The sequence below is a fragment of the Rutidosis leptorrhynchoides genome, chromosome 9 (assembly GCF_046630445.1).
Source record: "Rutidosis leptorrhynchoides isolate AG116_Rl617_1_P2 chromosome 9, CSIRO_AGI_Rlap_v1, whole genome shotgun sequence".
Taxonomy (NCBI): Eukaryota; Viridiplantae; Streptophyta; class Magnoliopsida; order Asterales; family Asteraceae; genus Rutidosis; species Rutidosis leptorrhynchoides.
Window position 1 is genome coordinate 250493690 of NC_092341.1, and position 21476 is coordinate 250515165.

Genomic DNA, 21476 nt, shown 5'->3' on the forward strand with positions numbered 1-21476 from the left:
ATTATTATAGCTTGGTAACCTAAGAATTAGGAAACGGGTATGAACCCTAATTCACGCGAATCCTAAAGGTAGCTACCGGGTTTAACACTCCCACCCAGAATGTTCACTAGATGGAAGAGCTAGTGGGCGTGGTGTTTAGTACTTCGAGGTTTATATATTTATTATAGACTGAAAGTTCTGTTTATTTTGGGGATATTTATGATGCGCATTAAATGTTAAGGTCGGTTACCAAGCAAAGAAAGCAAAGTGAATGTTATATATCGAGAGAATGATTTTTATACACAGGTTATGTGTATGATATTTTGTACACGAGATATGTGTACGGTTATTAAGTATTTTTGAAAAAAATGATTTCGTACACGAGATATGTGTACTGTATTTAAAGGAAATCGTATGTACATTACAGGTGGGTGTAGGATTCGGGCCCATTTGTACCATGCACATTTAAATCTTGTAGTCTATCAAAATTATGAATTTTATTATTTATGATAAATCTATAAACTCACCAACCTCTTGGTTGACACTTTTAAAACATGTTTATTCTTAGGTCTGAAAGAAATCTTCTGCTGTGTATTTGCTCATTTTAAAGACATTACATGGAGTCGTTCATGGCATATAGAGGTCAGTACCTCGCAATGGGACCAAATGTTAAAGTGTTCGTCCAGGTGGATTAGGACGGGCCTTGACAGGTGGTATCAGAGCGGTGGTCTTAGCGAACCAGGTCTTGCATTAGTGTGTCTAACGGATAGTTATTAAGATGCATTAGTGAGTCTGGACTTCGACCGTGTCTGTATGTCAAAAAGTTTTGCTTATCATTTCTTGTCGAAAATTACCTGCTTATCATTCCTAAGTCTAGACACGTCTTACTGCATTTATTGCATAGATAGTGCATAGACAGATTCATATCTTAGCATATCTATTAATATAAACTTTGTCTGACAGCTTTCGAAAGGTCCTCCGTAATCTATGGGATTTTGGTATTATATATACATATGTAAAATATATATTGAAGAATACCAATCTAAGTCCTATAATCTATTTTCATATGAAAATTCATTTCCTTGATAATACAAGATGGAACTCGCAACTAGTTCAAATTCCTCGGGTTTCGACAGCTCTTCCGATATGGATTTCTGCTCGAGCTCCGAAAGCAGTATAACCGGAATAGATCAACCAATTAGTCATCTTCAATTCTGGATGAATTGGGGATGGGTTTGTAGTCGACTTAATCAATGGAGATGAGAAGAAGGCGATCCTTTCCACCCACCAACCTGCACTCTTAGCGAAGAACCTGAAGCACTTACCGGCAAACCAATCCAAAACACCATTTTCACCCTCATTTCCAGAGTATCTCGTCATGATTATATACTATCTCAAATTCAAAACCTTATTTATCTCCTAGTTCAAACCGCCAATCATCCCGGAGTAATGAAAGAAGTCAATGAACTTCGTGCACGAGTAATGGCTTTGGAAAATATGATGCTCAACTTGCAGGCATCACAAGCATCAAAAATACCATCAGCGACAGCACCAGGAATACCAGTATCACCAATAACATCCGCATCGTAAACCTCAATACCACAAGCACCAGCAGCATCACCTGCATCAATAGTAACACCAGCATCAACATCACCAGTAGCCTCAACATCACAATCTATACCTCGAGCATAATCTTCGTTCTATATATCGTTCTACATCATTACCTTCGTTATACATGGCAATTATGTAACCTCTAATGTTTTAGAGATTATGTATTCTAGTTCTAACGGTAAATCAAATGAGATTAATATCATATTGACTCATTAAATCCATGATTACATCTGAAGAAAATATATATGTATATATATTTCATAAAGATTGTAATTAAGTTCTCTTGTACAAACTATTAATGATGAGAATATTTTAATGGGTAGGTAATACCTTGGAAATATTTAGATCTCACATTAACATGTTACACTGTACATTCTTCAAATCCGATTCAACAGTCATTTACTATCCTACTTATAACCACAGATATACGTATCCGTTCATCAACGAATAACCATTTTCATTCTAAGTCAATTTCATATACGAATTTTTACCAATCAGAATCCAAGTCAAAGATTTGACAAGTGGCATAATGAAGAAAATAATGGACAAAATAAAATTGATTAGTAACCAATTAATTAACTACGTAAAAAATATAAATCTATACTAACCAAATCCTAACCAACTGTTCCTATACCCGTTATGACTATTTTCTTATTACATTTTATTTATTGTCATTTTAATTATCACAATTAATTATCGAAATTTTAATACTCGTAATTTTATTTATCGTCATTTAATTACTGTTATTTATTTTACGCACTTTATTTATCGTTATTTAAATACTGTTATTTATTTTACGCACCTTAAATATCGTCATTTAAATACTATCATAATATACTAGTCTTGGTTAATCCCGAGACAATATAATATAACCTTGATTAACTAAATTATATATTGAACCATTGGACTATTGGACTATTGGACTACTAACCTTGGACAATTAAAAAGAATTAAAAGAGTAGGAAATATTAATTACAACACATTTTGACTTAAAATATTGTTAATAAATTACATCTACTACAGTTAAATATTTCCTCAAGTTTGCCACTTGATTCCATCTTAAACATCATTTGTATCTTGACAATTACAATCTTCATTCAAACCCTTCAAACTCCTGAAAACACATCGGATTGATAACCAATGATTCAGAAATGAGAATGCTGATGAAGCAGCAAAAGCTATAAATGGTCTTAATGGCCAAAAGCTTGATACTAAAGAATGGTGTGTTGAAAAAGCTCATATTTGAAACTGAAAAACAGATTGAGCAACTCATGAAGAAGACTGTGGACAAATCACAAAGACTAAACCTGTACTTAACAAATCCAGGTGATTCAGTATCTGCTGAAACCTTTAAACGAATATCTTGCTCCTTACTTATTCTAAATCCTTGCGGAAAAGTTCTACAACATCCTTTGATTCTAGATATTTTAAATTCTAAGATATCATCGTATCTTTCGTTATAAATATCTTCGATATTTCTGAAGATACCTTCATAAATATCTTTGTTCGAAATTATCTATCTTCTCATGCTATCTATGTTACATCATAAAAGAAACTGTTTTAGTTTCTATCCTTCTATAAAATTTGAGTTTAAATTATGAATGATTTCTGGAGAAGTGTTGGGAGTTGAAGCATGAGTTAGTATAATATAATGACGCCCGGCCAACGTGATTATATTACAGTAAGTCATGCTGAATTTCTAATGGAACGTGATGATTCACAAACTATACCGTCATCACGTGCCATGTTACATAACTCTTTCATTCTATTTAACCTCTAAGCTTATCAAGAAAGTATTTCTTGATAGTTCTATCTTATCCGTGATTTCTGGTAATTTAATAAATCAGATCGTGCTATTACAAATTTCTCTTAGAACTTTAGTTATGCTCATTCGAACTTCATACCTACAAATCTGAGACGTTTTAATCGCTTTACTTTAAGTTGGGAAGAACACAAAAGCATGAAGCTTCAAAATATAGGGCAGAATATAAGCACGGCAACAACACAGAATTACAAACCGTGTATATCAATGCGAATAGAGACATAAAAACACGGGAGAATTAAAAATGCATTTACCCCAAGGTAGTAGTAGAAGTAAATAGATTCCTCCAGTGGTAAATGAAAACGAAGAATGACAGAAGCGATAGTCAGGAAAATATCAAGAATCAGAACAGGATGGAGCATTTCCACAATCTTTTGAAAGTTGGAATTGAGGAAAGTAAGATGAGAATGGTGATAGTAAGGAAACAAAGAAGGTGAATTTATAGTGAAATATCCGGCATAGCAATCGAGGCAAATTATCACATTTAATAGGATCATAATTTCCTTAATTACCGAAGAATCAAATCTTATATTGATTTTGAAGATTATCTCTAAATTCCTTGAATTCCGGAAATCAACCGTGATTACGTCAAAAGTTAAGACGAAACTTTATTTTCTCATTTCACTATTTTGTGATAGCTTCACTCATACGCTTCAAAGTAACCGAATCGTTTTATCAATATTAATCAATAATGATAAAACTCTATTTATCAACTCATATTCGTCATGAAAACATTTTTATTGTTAGCCATGACAACCTCGATCAAATTTCGGGACGAAATTTCTTTAACGGGTAGGTACTGTCATGACCCGAAAAATTTCGACTAATTTTAAATCAAACTCTCGATACGATATTATATTTTTGACACGATGAGCAAAGTCTGTTAGGCTGAGTCTCAAAAATTTTGAACTATTTTCATATATGCAATTGACCTTCGACTGTTCTCGATGATTCACGAACAACTATTTGTAAATAGATACATATATATTTAAATATATAAATATATATATTAATTTGAAATATACTTTGAAAAAATATACGATTTAATCGTTGGAACTAAAAATGTAAAATAATACGGGATTTAAATCCTATCACTTTTAAAAGTTCAAACTTGAATTAGAAATAACTTAGCCTAACTAATCGAGTCTATGATAAAATGATAATTTTAAGATTTAAGTACTTGAATTCAAATATTACTCTGTACTATTTTAATAATTAGGAATATAGTGTATCTATGAGTTTACAAATTAAAAATATGAAAACGAGTAATGAACTTGATAATTATTTGAGATGCAAAAAGTCAAACAAACTTAATCATTATTCCATAATTGTCGGTCCAAATAATTACCCCATGTTAACTTATCTGAATACTTAAAGCCAACTTGCATATACAAAATTCAGATATCATTTTAGTTCCTTGAACTCATAATCATATACTCCAAACCATTTACAAAAATCAATTCACTCAACATATTTTTTTTACATACTCATGTCAACTATAACAACCCGGAAATTTCCGACAAAATTTAAAACTTAATCTTTATTTCAATTTCGATGATTCACGAACAAATAATTTTAAATAAACATATGGATATATATTATACGACTTAATTGTTATCACTAGAAACGTAAAACTTTTATACAAGATAATATTTGTTCTTATGTTATTACTTTTATTATTATTATTAGTATTAATAACGGTATTAGTTATATTATTATTTGCAAAATATAATGAAATATAATACATTTAAATTATTATATCATTACTAGTATTAGTGTTATCATTATGAATATTAATATTTTAATTTATAATAAAATTATAATTATTATTATCATTATTAAAATAAGTATTATTATAAAAATATCATTTATTACTAATATTATTATTATTATTATTATTATTAACATAATTATTAATAAATATCATTATTCTTGTTATTTATATTAGTATTCTTATAGCATCATTATTATTAATACAATTATTACTATTATTATTAATATGATTATTACTAATATAATTATTATTAATTTGTATTATTATTAATTATTAATATTAATGAAAAGTAACACATACCTAAATTAGGTATTATCATTTACTACTTTTATATTTTTTTTTTCACGCCATACTTTATCTGATTATCTGATCGTGACCTGTTTCCCATATTATTTTTTTTATTTTATCTGCTACATATTTTTTTTATGATCGTGGTTCCTCCTCATCGACATCCATTATCATTAAATAACCAAAATCATTGCTTACACATTCGATTTACCATATCAGTAGTGTTATATAATTGTTGCAGGTCTGTATTAATTGGAAATCAAAACAGAAAACCATAAAGAAATAAAACCGTCCCTCTGTTCTTGTTCAATTTTTCAAAAACTTCGATTTCAAATCCATTTCAAAATCCTTAAATGTGGTTTTGTTTGCAATCACCCACTCAATCTTTCTGCAAAATTACAGCCTTCAATTCCTAAAAACTAGTTCTAATTCTTGAGTCAAAGTTATGAATTCAAAAAGTCAAACATTTTTCTTTGATCAAATTCGAGTTATATGATATGTTTTAGGATCAATTAAGGGTTCATAAAGTTTATACTGAAGTTTTAGAGTATAATTTATGTTATAATCATAAGCTAAATACACCTTGAATTCGAAAAATCAATTTTTTTAAAGTATTGCGACAGCAGCGATGGCTGTTATATATATTTTTTTTTTGTTAAGTTCAATCACAGTAATGATCGTTTCTGTTTTGTTCTTAATCCTAAAACCAATCCTTTGTTAATAATAATCACTTTGATCGAATTATAAGGGAAGAAGAAGGAAAGGAACCCGTTTTGTTTTCGGGTTATAACAAATACAAAGGGGTATTAAATCAGAACTGGCATAATTTTTGATACATTTGACTAAGTCTTTGTATTACTTAATAATGAAATTAAAACGACAAGGACAGAACAACTTGTCACGGAGCAAACAACGTTTAGTCTAAATATCACGCACTGGCATAATTTTTGATCCTGCGGGAGATCAACTTTTGGGATCTTGCGAGATCTACTTTACAAACTAAATCTTGTGGTCTAAAACTATTACTGAAATCATTATTTATGACAAACCTATGAACTCACTCAACCTCGTGTTGAATTTTTAAGCATGTTTATTCTCAGGTACTTAAATATTGCTTCCGCTGTATATCTACTGCTTTGATGATGATTGCTTGCTATGCTTGGAGTCTTCATTACATATCATATCAATTAAAGACATATTTATCTTCCGCTGCAAAACTCAACAAAACGTCTCATGTAGAGTCGTTCTCATTTATAAAACCGTGATTTGATATAATTAGACACAAATACCCCATGCCCTATTTGGGGGTGTCACAGATTGGTATCAGTGCAGGTTGTTATAGAGAACCAGGATTGCATTTTATGTGTGCCTTATACAATTAGGTACCTTAGCAATGTAGGACTACAACTTTCCCTGACCATAGTGCCTTTAATTGTTACCTTTAACTGTTAAATGCTACACTATGCCTTAGAAACTATGCTTTTTACATTCTTTAATATTTCTTAGAATGCCGAGCCAATCAGAGAACTCTGTCTACTCTCCAATTATGCCACCACATTCAAATGCGATACCTGTTGATTCTGCTAACTCTGGCTCTAATCACTCACCGGTATATAAACCAACGAGTACTTCTGAATGGGAAGCTATTCAAAGCCTTCCTAACTACAATGGTGACTACTCAGGCTACGAGCCCGAAAAAGAGCCTATTGAGGAATCGTCTAAAAACTTATCTCTAAAGAGAAAGCAAACCGAAACCGCTACTGCTGATAAAGCCGGTCCATCAAAAAGGGCTAGCTCACCATCTCGTGAAAACATCGCTCAGATAGAGGCGCGTCTAAATAACCTAGAGAAAGAAAACAAAATCTTGAAAGAAATCATCATAAAATCCTTCGAAACTCGAACCAAAAGGCTAGAAGAACTTGTAAAGTATAACACCGAAAAAGTGATGAAGAAGGTGATAAAAGTGAAAGACGATGAAGAACACAATACCCGCTGGGGAAAACAATCTCTTGCTTATTTGAGAGAAGATGTCGACCTTAGATTTAAGATGGAGGAAGACTACATGAATAGTTAACTTTCTATGAGGGACTACATGTACCATGTAATCAACAATGATGTTTCCAATCTTTATGATAACATCGAGTATCTTTATGAGGAACAAAAGGAAAAGAACGACAAGTTTGAGAAGTTTATGAAGGAGGTTGAGGACGAGAAGAAGAAATATGAAGACTACTTCAATCTTAATATTTCCTAGTTATTTTTTTCTTCCTATTTTCTATCTATGTAAAAGATAGGCCTTAAACTATTTCTATCCCCGAATCGTGTAATAAGAAGGCTTGTTTAAAGCCTCGTTCTTAAAATAAAGTGTTTCGTTTATATCATATTCATCTTTATTCCACTTAAATTTTTTTCAAACTTATGACCTATTAGATTTATCAAACTTCTATATATTATTGAAGATAATGGTTCGTCCACAAGCTCCTGCTACTACTTCAAACATTCACGTATCTTATGCCTTTATGCATCGGTTTGTGAATCGGAAAAAGTCATTGGGTTATCACAGTATACGAATTGAAATTCTTTAATCAATATCTGGTTACAAATCTCAACACGTCATACCATCATTATTATATAAATAGATGACACATCATATCTTATCATATCTTATCATATCTATCCCACTTTTCCTAAATTTTCTTCGTAAATTACGGAAATCTTTTTGCTATAAATACGTATTCAAGGAGACGAATATATCATTCAGTATTCAATACCCATTTCATATCAAACCCTATTCCAAACACATAATATGAATTTCTCGAACTCCTCGAGCTCCCACGACAGCGTAACCGGAACAAACGAACCAATTAGCCATCATCTATTCTGGATGAATTGGGTATGGGTTCATAGCTGACTCAATTAATGGAGGCAAGAAGAAGGTGATCCCTTCCACCAACCGAATTCACCTCTTGGCGAAGAACCTGAAGCACTTACCGGCGAACCAGTCCGAAACACCATTTTCTCTCTTCTTTCCAGGGTATCCCGTCACGAATATATAATATCGAAGATTCTAGATCTTATTCACCCCCTTGTTCCAACCGCCAATCATCCCGGAATAATAGAAGAAGTCAACGAGCTTCGCGCTCGAGTAGTGGCTCTGGAGAATATGGTGCGAAACCTACGAACACTGGCAGCAGCACCAGCAACATAACCAGCATCACCACCAGCACCACCAGTACCATCAACACCACCAATAACAACATCCGCATCCCACGCCTCAACATCACACTCAGTACCTCAAACATCAACATCATAAGCCCATAAATACCAAGGAATATTGGTAATAATGAGTTAAGATGTATTGACTCATTCTTCGTGAAGAATTATATATGTATACCTTATATATATATATATGATTGGAACAATAATAAATCTTGTCGTACTAAGCAATCACGTGTGAATCTCAACTAGTATGTACTACTTGGTTAATTCATATCACTAATATGCTATGATGTACATCCTTCGTTAATGACTTAACAATTGTTAATCACTGCTTCAACACAATAAACTCCATTTCAAAATAAATCAAGTGTAACGATGAATGTATTGATTCATAACTTCATTAGCGAAATATTTCGCAACAATTATGAAATCTCTAAAGGTTTTGGAGATTATTTACTCTCGTTCCAAACCGCAAATCAGATAAGTTTAATATATATTAACTCATTAAATCCATGATTACATCTGAAGAATACATATATGAACGTATATCTTCATAAAGATTGTAAATTCTGTTGTACAAACTGGTAATTGTGAAAATATTTTAACGGGTAGCTAATATCCGAGAAATATTCACATCTCACATTAATACACTGTACATTCTTCAATTTTGATTCATAAATCATTAATTATACGCACTACCTTCACAATGATACACAATCATCTTCATACAAAATCAATTACACATTCTGAAATTAACATATCGGAATTCAAGTAAAGCTTTAACAGGTGTTATCTTCCTCAAGATTACTACATTCATGAATTATATTCATTCGTATTCTGCAATGAATTATCACATCAAACCACCAAAATTATCATTCATTACTTTTGAAATCAACAACGCATATTCGTCAACCATTAGATCCGTTGACGATTACAATCAGCGTTTAATCATCTAAAAATAAAATTTATTGAAACCATCTCGAATTGATAACCAATGATTCAGATATGGTAGTATTAAATGCAGAGGAAACAAAAGAATTATCCTCGTCATTGGATCTTAGAAATTCTAAGATATCACCGTATCTTTCGTTATAAATATCCTCTATATTTCTGAAGATATTTTCATAACGATTCTTGACCGCAATTAATTGTCTCCTTGCGATATCTCTATCACATCATAAAGGAAACTGTTTTAGTTTCTATATTCTGTAAAATTCAAGTTTAAATTATGAATGATTTGAAGTAGTGTTGGGAATTGAAGCATGAGTTAGTATAATATAATGACGTCAGGCCAACGTGATTATATTACAGTAAGTCATGCTAAATTTTTAATGGAAGGTGATGATTCATAGACTTTATAATCATCATTTTCCATGTTACACGACTCTTACATTCTATTTAAACTCTAAATATATCAAGAAAATATTTTTCTTGATGATTCGGTCTTTTTCGGATATTCTGGTAATATGACAAATCAAGTCGTGCTATTACCTTTCCTTCTGCTTTGAATATCATGATCATTCGAAACTTCATACCTATGAATTTGGGACCGTTACTTGCTTTACAAAAGCATGAAGCTTCGACATATAAGGGAAAATATAAAGCCCGATAACAACACTGAAATTACAAACCGTGTATATCAATGCGTATAACAATATAAAGACACGGGAGAACTAAAAACACAATAAATCCTAGAGCATAGTAGAAGTAAACAGACTTCTCCGGTGGGAGTTGGAAAAGAAGGAATATTGTGGCGATAACCAATATAAGGTCAAGAACAAGAACTGGATTGAGCATATTAACAAAACTTTTGGAAGTATGAATTGAGAAAGAAAGTATAGAAGTGGTGAAGATAATGAAACGAAAGAAGCTAATTTATAGCAAAATTCCAGACACAACAATCGAGGCAATTCACCGCATTTAATTAAAGAAAATCCTAATTTCCGTAATTACCGGAGAATCAAATCTTATAAAGATTTCGAAGATTTCTTTAATTCCTTGAAATCCGGAAATCAATCGTAACTACGTCAAAAGTTAAGGCGAACATTTAATTTTCTCATTTACTCTTTTACAATAGCTTCGTTTATACTCTTTCTATAATCAAATTACTTTATCCATATTATTTAATGTCGATAAAACTCTAATTCATCATTCTTGTTGTAAAGAATGACGATCTCTATCAAATTTCATGACTATGATTTTCATGAACTCCTCTCTGTTTTGTCTGCCCTAATATTACAGCATAAACGCTCAAGGTTTTAAATGAGCTCAATATTATTCATAACACATTTCATGTATCTAATTTACTGAAATGACTTGCATAACATCATCATTTTGAATGATCTCTGCATTAATGATAAAATGCACTTCATAAAAGAACCTATAGAGATTATGGTTTGTATGACTTAAACGCTTGAAACAAAACAATATTCTATCCGTTGGAAAACACGTAAGGCCCCGAACATACCTGGGAACGTGAAAACCAAATAAAACGTAAATATCCTCGTCTATGTACGAACAACACTGATTGATGGCAACAACTAAATTTCGGGACGAAATTTCTTTTAACGGGTAGGTACTATAACAACCCGGAAATTTCCGACAAAATTTAAAACTTAATCTTTATTTCGATTTCGATGATTCACGAACAAATAATTTTAAATAAACATATGGATATATATTATACGACTTAATTGTTATCACTAGAAACGTAAAACTTTTATACAAGATAATATTTGTTCTTATGTTATTACTTTTATTATTATTATTAGTATTAATATCGGTATTAGTTATATTATTATTTGCAAAATATAATGAAATATAATACATTTAAATTATTATATCATTACTAGTATTAGTGTTATCATTATGAATATTAATATTTTAATTTATAATAAAATTATAATTATTATTATCATTATTAAAATAAGTATTATTATAAAAATATCATTTATTACTAATATTATTATTATTATTAACATAATTATTAATAAATATCATTATTCTTGTTATTTATATTAGTATTCTTATAGCATCATTATTATTATTAATACAATTATTACTATTATTATTAATATGATTATTACTAATATAATTATTATTAATTTGTATTATTATTAATTATTAATATTAATGAAAAGTAACACATACCTAAATTAGGTATTATCATTTACTACTTTTATATTTTTTTTTTCACGCCATACTTTATCTGATTATCTGATCGTGACCTGTTTCCCATTTTTTTTTATTTTATCTGCTACATATTTTTTTATGATCGTGGTTCCTCCTCATCGACATCCATTATCATTAAATAACCAAAATCATTGCTTACACATTCGATTTACAATATCAGTAGTGTTATATAATTGTTGCAGGTCTGTATTAATTGGAAATCAAAACAGAAAACCATAAAGAAATAAAACCGTCCCTCTGTTCTTGTTCAATTTTTCAAAAACTTCAATTTCAAATCCATTTCAAAATCCTTAAATGTGGTTTTGTTAGCAATCACCCACTCAATCTTTCTGCAAAATTACAGCCTTCAATTCCTAAAAACGAGTTCTAATTCTTGAGTCAAAGTTACGAATTCAAAAAGTCAAACATTTTTCTTTGATCAAATTCGAGTTATATGATATGTTTTAGGATCAATTAAGGGTTCATAAAGTTTATACTGAAGTTTTAGAGTATAATTTATGTTATAATCATAAGCTAAATACACCTTGAATTCGAAAAAACAATTTTTTTTAAAGTATTGCGACATCAGCGATGGCTGTTATATATATATATATATATATATATATATATATATATATATATATATATATATATATATATATATATATATATATATATATATATATATTTTGTTAAGTTCAATCACAGTAATGATCGTTTCTATTTTGTTCTTAATCCTAAAACCAATCCTTTGTTAATAATAATCACTTTGATCGAATTATAAGGGAAGAAGAAGGAAAGGAACCAGTTTTGTTTTCGGGTTATAATAAATACAAAGGGGTATTAAATCAGAAAAGTAAGTAACAGAGCCATGGTCTAAGGTGTTGTCAGGTGAGCGAGAGGTCTCGGGTTCGAGCCTCGTCTGAGGCATTTCTTTTTAAAGGGCTTATTTAAGGTAGTTTTATTTTTCAACATTATTATTATTATTATTATTATTATTATTATTATTATTATTATTATTATTATTATTATTATTATTATTATTATTATTATTATTATTATTGTTATTAGTTTTTATGTTACTAGTATTATAATTATTAGTGTTATTATTAGTATTATTATCATTATTATCATTCTTACTAAAATTGTTATTTTGTTACCATTAAAAACTATCAATTTTATTATTAGAATTTTTATATTATCACTACGATTATTATTACAACTATTAATATTAATACTAATATCATTATTTTATGATTATTATTACTAACACAAAAATATTTTAATTTAATATAAGAACATTAATAATCTACCTTTTTAAATTAATATTAAGTACTTATTTCAAATAAATATATATATTAAGTTTTAATACAAGAGATGATGCTTCTAAACATTTAAAATAGGATATTTAAAATGAATGACTTAATATATACTTTAAATCTGATATATATATATATATATATATACATATAAATTTTAAGTATTAAAAATATACAAATGAATATAGCTAATAAATTATTAATATAATAATTATATTAATAAAATAAATATATAAAATTGTTTGATTACGATTATATGTTTTAATAAATATACAACTGATATAGGTTCGTGAATCCGAGGACAACTCTAAACTTGTTCAGTACTATCATACGCATATCCTACAAACTATCGCATCGTATCGTATCGTGAGTTCATCTGCTCCCTTTTTATATATTTTTGGGCTGAGAATACATGCGCAACTTTTATAACTGTTTTACACGTATCAACTATTAAAGTGTGATATGTTGGACTATGACCAGCAAGTCCCCAACCGAAAAGTATAAACGATAACTTGTACGGGGCAAACTTGAAAGTCTAGTCTAAATATCAGTACCAACTATTAAACTATGATATGTTGGGCTATGACCAGCAAGTCCCCAACCGAAAAGTATAAACGATAACTTGTACGGGGTAAACTTGAAAGTCTAGTCTAAATATCAGTACCAACTGTTAAACTATGCTATACTCGGCTATGTCCGACTAAGTCCCTACAGTGATATTTTTAATTGCTGCGGCATTCTTAATTATTGGGGATAGGCCTATCGGGAGTAACATCCCCGATACATTTGACTAAGTCTTTATATTACTTAATAATGAAATTAAAACGACAAGGACAGAACAACTTGTCACGGGGCAAACAACGTTTAGTCTAAATATCACGCACTGGCATAATTTTTGATCCTGCGGGAGACCAACTTTTGGGATATTGCGAGATCTACTTTACAAACTAAATCTTGTGGTCTAAAACTATTACTGAAATCATTATTTATGACAAACCTATGAACTCACTCAACCTCGTGTTGACTTTTTAAGCATGTTTATTCTCAGGTACTTAAATATTGCTTCCGCTGTATATCTACTGCTTTGATGATGATTGCTTGCTATGCTTGGAGTCTTCATTACATATCATATCAATTAAAGACATATTTATCTTCCGCTGCAAAACTCAACAAAACGTCTCATGTAGAGTCGTTCTCGTTTATACAACCGTGATTTGATATAATTAGACACAAATACCCTAGGCCCTATTTGGGGGTGTCACAGTCAACAACCAAAACCAAACCCACTGGTGACTAAGGCTGCTGCTTAAGCCGTCGACTGCTGCTACTGTGAACCTCCACGCTACCCAAACAGCACCATAAACCACTCGCTGTAGCTGCTGCTATAGCCCTCATGTTTCTGTTTGAAGCCAACAACCGCGAGCCACCATGTTTAACCCCATCACCATCGAACACCTTTGATTCTTACATATTCCTTCTTGTTTTGATCCAACAAACCCAAAGCCATCGTGAACTTTCGCTGTATGCTTACCGTTACTGCTTTCTATTGAAACAGCCCAAACAACATAACCTCATCACTTTGATCAGTCCAATATCTTCGATAAACTGTATCAGTTATGTACTGTTGCTGCCATATTGCATACTACCAACCGAAGATACCTCATCATCAAACACCCTCATAAACTACTAACTATTTTCGTTTGGTTACCTGATCAACCCGAGGCCACTGTTGTAGCTGCTATATTTTTCTGGTTCAAACCACCACCGATCAATCATCTCTTTCGTTGATCAATCGAACCACCTATAGTTTAACCATCCTCTTCTACCTCTGGCATCTACCACTACACCACCGTGACAACCATCCACCACCACAACCATAAATAACCATCATCGAACCATAGCTGTTGCAGCTAATTTGTTTCTGTGTTACTATTTAAAAACTGAAGGAAAACCACCTGCAACCATACACCATCAAACTCGTTTCTTTTTCTGTTATGGTTCCTACTACTGCATCCTTTTTATCTGACCAATCACAACAAATACCATCAACCTCAATCACGATACTGTTTTGATTATAACTTTCATGACCATTGAAACCCACCAAATGAAATGTCCCATTCATGTTGATTATAAACGTTTCATATTAATTGATTTCTTTGTGAGGTTTTTGACCTCTATATGAGACATTTTTCAAAGACTGCATTCGATTTTTAAAATAAACCATAACTTTTAAAATATTATGACGATTATCAGATAATGATAATCTAAAATATAGCATTTTCACACGACCAATACATAATGGTTTACAATCATATTACACAACAATATATGTCTTCGAATGCAGTTTTTAAACATTATTATACAAGCATGCTGACTCCAACTCTTGTCCATAAATTAGCATGCAACAGCGGAAGCTCTTAATAATCACCTGAGAATAAACATGCTTTAAACGTCAAAAAAAATGTTGGTGAGTAATAGGTTTAACCTATATATCAAATTGTAATAATAGACCACAAGATTTCATCTTTCAATAACATGCAATCTGCATAAAAATCATTCATATGGTTGAACACCTGGTAACCGACATTAACAAAATGCATCTAGAATATCCCCATATATAAATATTGAAGTACTAAAGTAGTTTAAATTCTCTGACTGGGACGTGTCAAAGCACATAGATCTATCTTTAGGATTCGTGTCAATTGGTGGCAATTGTCTACATGAAACCTATTTCAGTTAATCAAGTCTTAACAAGTTTGATTGCTTAACATGTTGGAAACATTTAATCATGCAAATATAGTTTTCATTAAATATATATAATCATGGAAAAGTTCGGGTCACTACAGTACCTACCCGTTAAATAAATTTCGTCTCGAAATTTTAAGTTGTTGGAGGTGTTGACGCATCTTCTGGAAATAGGTGAGGGTATTTCAGCTTCATCTGATCTTCACGCTCCCAGGTGAACTCGGGTCCTCTACGAGCATTCCATCGAACCTTAACGATTGGTATTTTATTTTGCTTAAGTCTTTTAACCTCACGATCCATTATTTCAACGGGTTCTTCGATGAATTGAAGTTTTTCATTGATTTGGATTTTGTCTAACGGAATAGTGAGATCTTCTTTAGCAAAACATTTCTTCAGATTCGAGACATGAAAAGTATTATGTACCCCGCGAGTTGTGGAGGTAAGTCAAGTCAGTAAGCTACTGGTCCGACACGATCTATAATCTTGAATGGCCCAATGTACCTTGGATTCAGTTTCCCCCGTTTAACAAATCGAACAACGCCTTTCCAAGGTGAAACCTTAAGCATGACCATCTCTCCAATTTCAAATTCTATATCTTTTCTCTTAATGTCCGCGTAGCTCTTTTGTCTACTTTGGGCGGTTTTCAACCGTTGTTGAATTTGAATGATTTTCTCGGTAGTTTCTTGGATTATCTCCGAACCCGTAATTTATCTATCTCTAACTTCACTCCAACAAATCGGAGACCTGCACTTTCTACCATAAAGTGCTTCAAATGGCGCCATCTCAATACTTGAATGATAACTGTTGTTGTAGGAAAATTCTGCTAACGGTAAATGTCGATCCCAACTATTTCTAAAATCAATAACACATGCTCGTAGCATGTTTTCAAGGGTCTATATCGTTCTTTAACTTTGCCCATCAGTTTGTAGATGATAGGCAGTACTCATGTCTAGACGAGTTTCCAATGCTTACTGTAATGTCTGCCAGAATCTTGAAATAAATCTGCCATCCCTATCAGAGATAATAGAGACTGGTATTCCATTTCTGGAGACAACTTCCTTCAAGTATAAACATGCCAATTTTTCCATTTTATCATCTTCTCTCATTGGCAGAAAGTGTGCTGACTTGGTGAGATGATTGACTATTACCCAAATAGTATCATAACCACTTGCAGTCCTTGACAATTTAGTAATGAAATCCATGGTAATGTTTTCCCATTTCCATTCCGGGATTTCGGGTTGTTGAAGTAGACCTGATGGTTTCTGATATTCAGCTTTGACCTTAAAATACGTCAAACATTCTCCTACGTATCTAGCAATATCGGCTTTCATACCTGATATCGGCTAAAAAGTCACGTTTTCACCCCGGTATTAAGGCCCAAAAACAAGAAAGATTCGAACTTTGTCGGAAAAATACCCACTTCGTCTGTTAGAATTGAAGAACAAGTAATTACGAAGACGGTGCAAAAAGAATCAAGAGAATCGGAGCTAAAACGAAGATTCTAGAGCGAAAACGATGAAAGACAAGAAATCAAGCTACGATCCAAGGAATCAAGGCTGACCAGCAAGCCATACGGCCTGCCATACGGCCTGCCAGTATGGAAACGGCCTACCATATACGTGCCACCACACGAGCCACCAAACGGCCTGCCTTGCACACGGCCTGCCAAATACGGCCTGCCATACGCCCTGCCAAACGGCCTACCAGGCGTATTTGACAATTTTCAAGTCTATTTAAAGGGTCTTTGTCATTCATTCCAACATATACTTCAATTCACTTCTTTCTCTCTCTTGTACAATATTAGTCATACTTTCAAGGCCTTCTCACCTCCGAGCAGGAAATTAAGTACCCGGAGGCGAACGCTGAAGATTGTATTAGGAGCGGTCTGGAGTCTTGAAGTTGTCACTTTTGTATTCGGAACTCGTTTAATCTACTGGTACTTTTATCCTTTATCTTATATAATGTTTTATGATATTATTGGCATGATTAGCGAGTAGTTATCTTTAGTGTATGCTATGATGTAAGCAGTTATAATGCCGAAATAATATTATGGTCTGTGTATGTTGTCGAAATGCTTTCCGATTATGCTTTAAACTTAATCACTTTTCCAACTAATAGAACGTAGTTATAGGCTCTGTTATTGGGAAGTCGCGAACCCCGATTCAGAGTACACTATCTGTGTCACCCCTTGGTAAGAGAAGTGTATCGGATACAATGTAAGATCGACCGAGGCACACCGGTTGTAGTAAGTATATCGAGATTTGGATTCCGACTGAGGACTCTTTCGTAGTGAAACATCTGACTAGACCCCTAGTATATTGTCGGTCCCAGACCATGCTAGTGTAGTCACCAAGCATATAAACTTCGTACGTGCACGCTGAAGCACAGCTGTTGTTGTAAGCTGTACCTCTGCTAAGTAAAACCATGGAACACGGTTAGTGTTGACCAGTACACTGCACCATAACGCAGTCTCAAGCATTGCACCCCGCTTGAGGGATTCTTAGTTAATTAAGGAACTGTTTGTTTAGACACATAAAGGATTGGACCATTAGGATAACTGAACGTGTTCATGGAAGTCAGACTTGACTTGGCCATGGTGTTCTTTATGGTTGAACTCTTTTTAAGGGCCTAACTATCTTTTACCAATCATTAACGAAAGCATTGAGGCACATCACGTCTCTCGGATATGGTAAACCATGTATTCTATTATGCTTAAGAAAGTTTAGACCATTTTGGAATGTTAATACGTCACCCAACCGAGTCGTTCAATTGGATGAGCCGTCTGAACGTGTATGCCTGTAGTCAGACTGCACGGGCGTCGGGGGTAAGGGACGTTTCTGTCTATTCAGAATCTTCAAGCCTAACGCAGTACCCAGTGACATGTCTTATGACAGGGGCGTTTAGGACCAGTGTAATGAATACAAGGCCTCTACCTATTCATGAGCCAGCATTCCATAATCTCGGCAGAATAACTGATGAAGTCATAGTATGCACTTACTTTAACCTTATCTGAATTACAAATTTTATCGCATTTACTTTATCTATCTTATAAATTAGAAAATCCCAAAATAAATATTCACTACTCCCTAACTATCTTAGGCTACAATATAGGTTCGATGTTACTGATATCTCAAAAATACGACTCTAGGTCATACTTCCCTTACTTATAAGGAGTAGTAAGATTTAGGCCCCGCTAAATATAAATTTAAAACAGTACCCTCTCCCACGAGTGGCTGATCCTGGCGACTCGCGGCCTAACGACACCGCACAAATAAAAATCGTCCATTTCGGCCATATCAAGAGACCTACTAGTTTTTGGCGCCGCTGCCGGGGAACTGGTATCAGGCAATACTGTTCTCTATCAAACTTATTCACAAGCATTTAGTGGTGTCTAAGAAAGACAATTATACACGGACTTGGTTATTGGATTTTCCGAACAGTCGCCAATTATATTGGGACCAAAAGGATCCTGCCTCTCCGTAGTCGGCCTGGCCACTTGGTTTGTTGAATAGTTTTACGGAACTTTGTTACCGAAATACCAGGGAATCAGTAGCCAGAACCAAAAACATATTCCACCATAGGATAGTTAGTTAATTAGATTACTTTAGTTTACCTTAGGTTAGATTACATTAGATTACCTTAGATTGAATTAGATTAGATTAGATTAGATTAGTTTAGCTTATTATAATTTAGCTTATTTGCGAAAATTAAAAACAAAAAGGCATACCTAGTGTATGACCCAAACCCGATCTAGACCAGGGCCGTTGTTATTCGTACCTGATCCAGACGCAATAATCTCTAAAGCACGCAAGGAAGCACAAATCAGAAACCAAATGGCGTTACGTGTTACTTTAGCAGAAAACACGAAACCCTCGATTGAAGGTCGAGGAGGACCAATCAGATTTTCAGAGATTCAAGGACACTCGTTCGAGTTAAAACATCACATCATCCAGCTCATTCAAAATAGCTGTCAGTTTCATGGATTACCGAATGACGATCCTAATTCTCACCTTGATAAATTCATATCTCTTTCGAACTCCTACAAATAGCTAGGGATAGGACAAGATATAGTCCGGCTATACTTGTTCCCCTATTCTCTCACTCATCATGCTCAAACTTGGTTTGAAGGACTGGAAAAAGATTCCATCACGTCATGGACAGAGATGGCGACTAAATTCCTAACCAAATATTTCCCTCCTTCTAAACAAACCAAACTGAAGAATGACATCATTAACTTCAAACAAAGTTATGATGAATCTCTTTACACTACATGGGAGCGTTTCAAAACCCTGCTGAAGAAATGCCCTAATCACCAGTTAGAACGGTCAGCCCAAATCTGTACCTTCTACAATGGTGTTACGGTAAATCATAGGACGACGATCGATGCAGCAGCTTAAGGGAATCTGATGAACCAAACCACAGATGAAGCATGGGAATTGCTCGAGAACATGACGATGCATCATCATGACTGGAACAGTGGTGAAACAACTTCATCATCTGCCCCACTCTCTGCACTTAACAATCAAACGGAGGCCATCAAATCCCTCACGGATAAGATGGAATCTCTTGCAAAGCAACTCGAAGAATTGAAGACGCAACCGCAGCAGGTTAACCAAGCTCAGGCTTGTATTAATTGTACCAACCCGCAACCTACTGAAGACTATCAAGTTGAGTACGAAAACCCTGACGGTTCAGTCTGTTACGTTTAATACCCAGCTCGTCCACCAAATCCCGGATTCAATCAACCACCAAGGGTTAATCAATTTCAGCGTAGCAATCAACCTTTTCGCTATCGCTATCCACCTTATCCAGCCCAACAATCTCAATTGACCTACGATCAACCACTTCCACTCACTGGTCCCCCAGTTAAGGAAAATTCCCCTACCACCCAGATTACAAAAGCAGCTAACCCCACTCTCGGAGCTGATGATCAGTTAACTCAGGTCATCCAAGGACAACAACAGCTAAATCAGAGAACTGCAACCAGACAAGATCAGACGGAGATACTAATGAGAAATCAATTGGATCTGCTCAAAAGTTTGGAAACGCAGCTCGGACAGTTATCACAACGCCTTGAAACCCGACCACAGGGAAGATTGCCAAGTAATACTATCCAGAAACCCCAGATAGAAGAAGCAAAGCAAATGGATTCAGTAATCCCAGAGGAAGAACCACGGAGAAGGTCAACTAGGCTCAAGAACAAATCAACATATACTCAGAAGCTGACCCCTGAAACTCCAGTTCGCGTACCTTATCCTGGAAGGCTACAAGAAGAACCATCCAAGCTTGATTCCTTCAAACTTGATGGTAGATTTCTAGACACCATGTCCAAAGTTCCCAACAAGAAGAGATACATCCGAAGGCTTCTATCTACAAAGGAGAGGATACCAGACTCTAACAAAATTCCACTGAGTGAAGAATGCTCTGCATTACTCAGAAACTCTCTACCACCTAAGCTAGGAGATACGGGCCGATTAGTTTTCCCGTGTTCAATCTACTAATCTGGAACCATTCATGCGCTAGCAGATTTAGGAGCAAGTATCAACCT

At 33.4% G+C, this 21476-nt stretch overlaps 1 non-coding gene across 1 annotated transcript; it reads right to left on the reverse strand.

Annotated features, from left to right (window-relative positions):
- Nucleotides 1–20139: 20139 nt before the first annotated feature.
- LOC139869570 (small nucleolar RNA R71) lies at nt 20140–20246 on the reverse strand. The gene has a single exon (XR_011766175.1). It is a non-coding gene; the product is annotated as a small nucleolar RNA R71 (small nucleolar RNA).
- Nucleotides 20247–21476: the final 1230 nt, after the last annotated feature.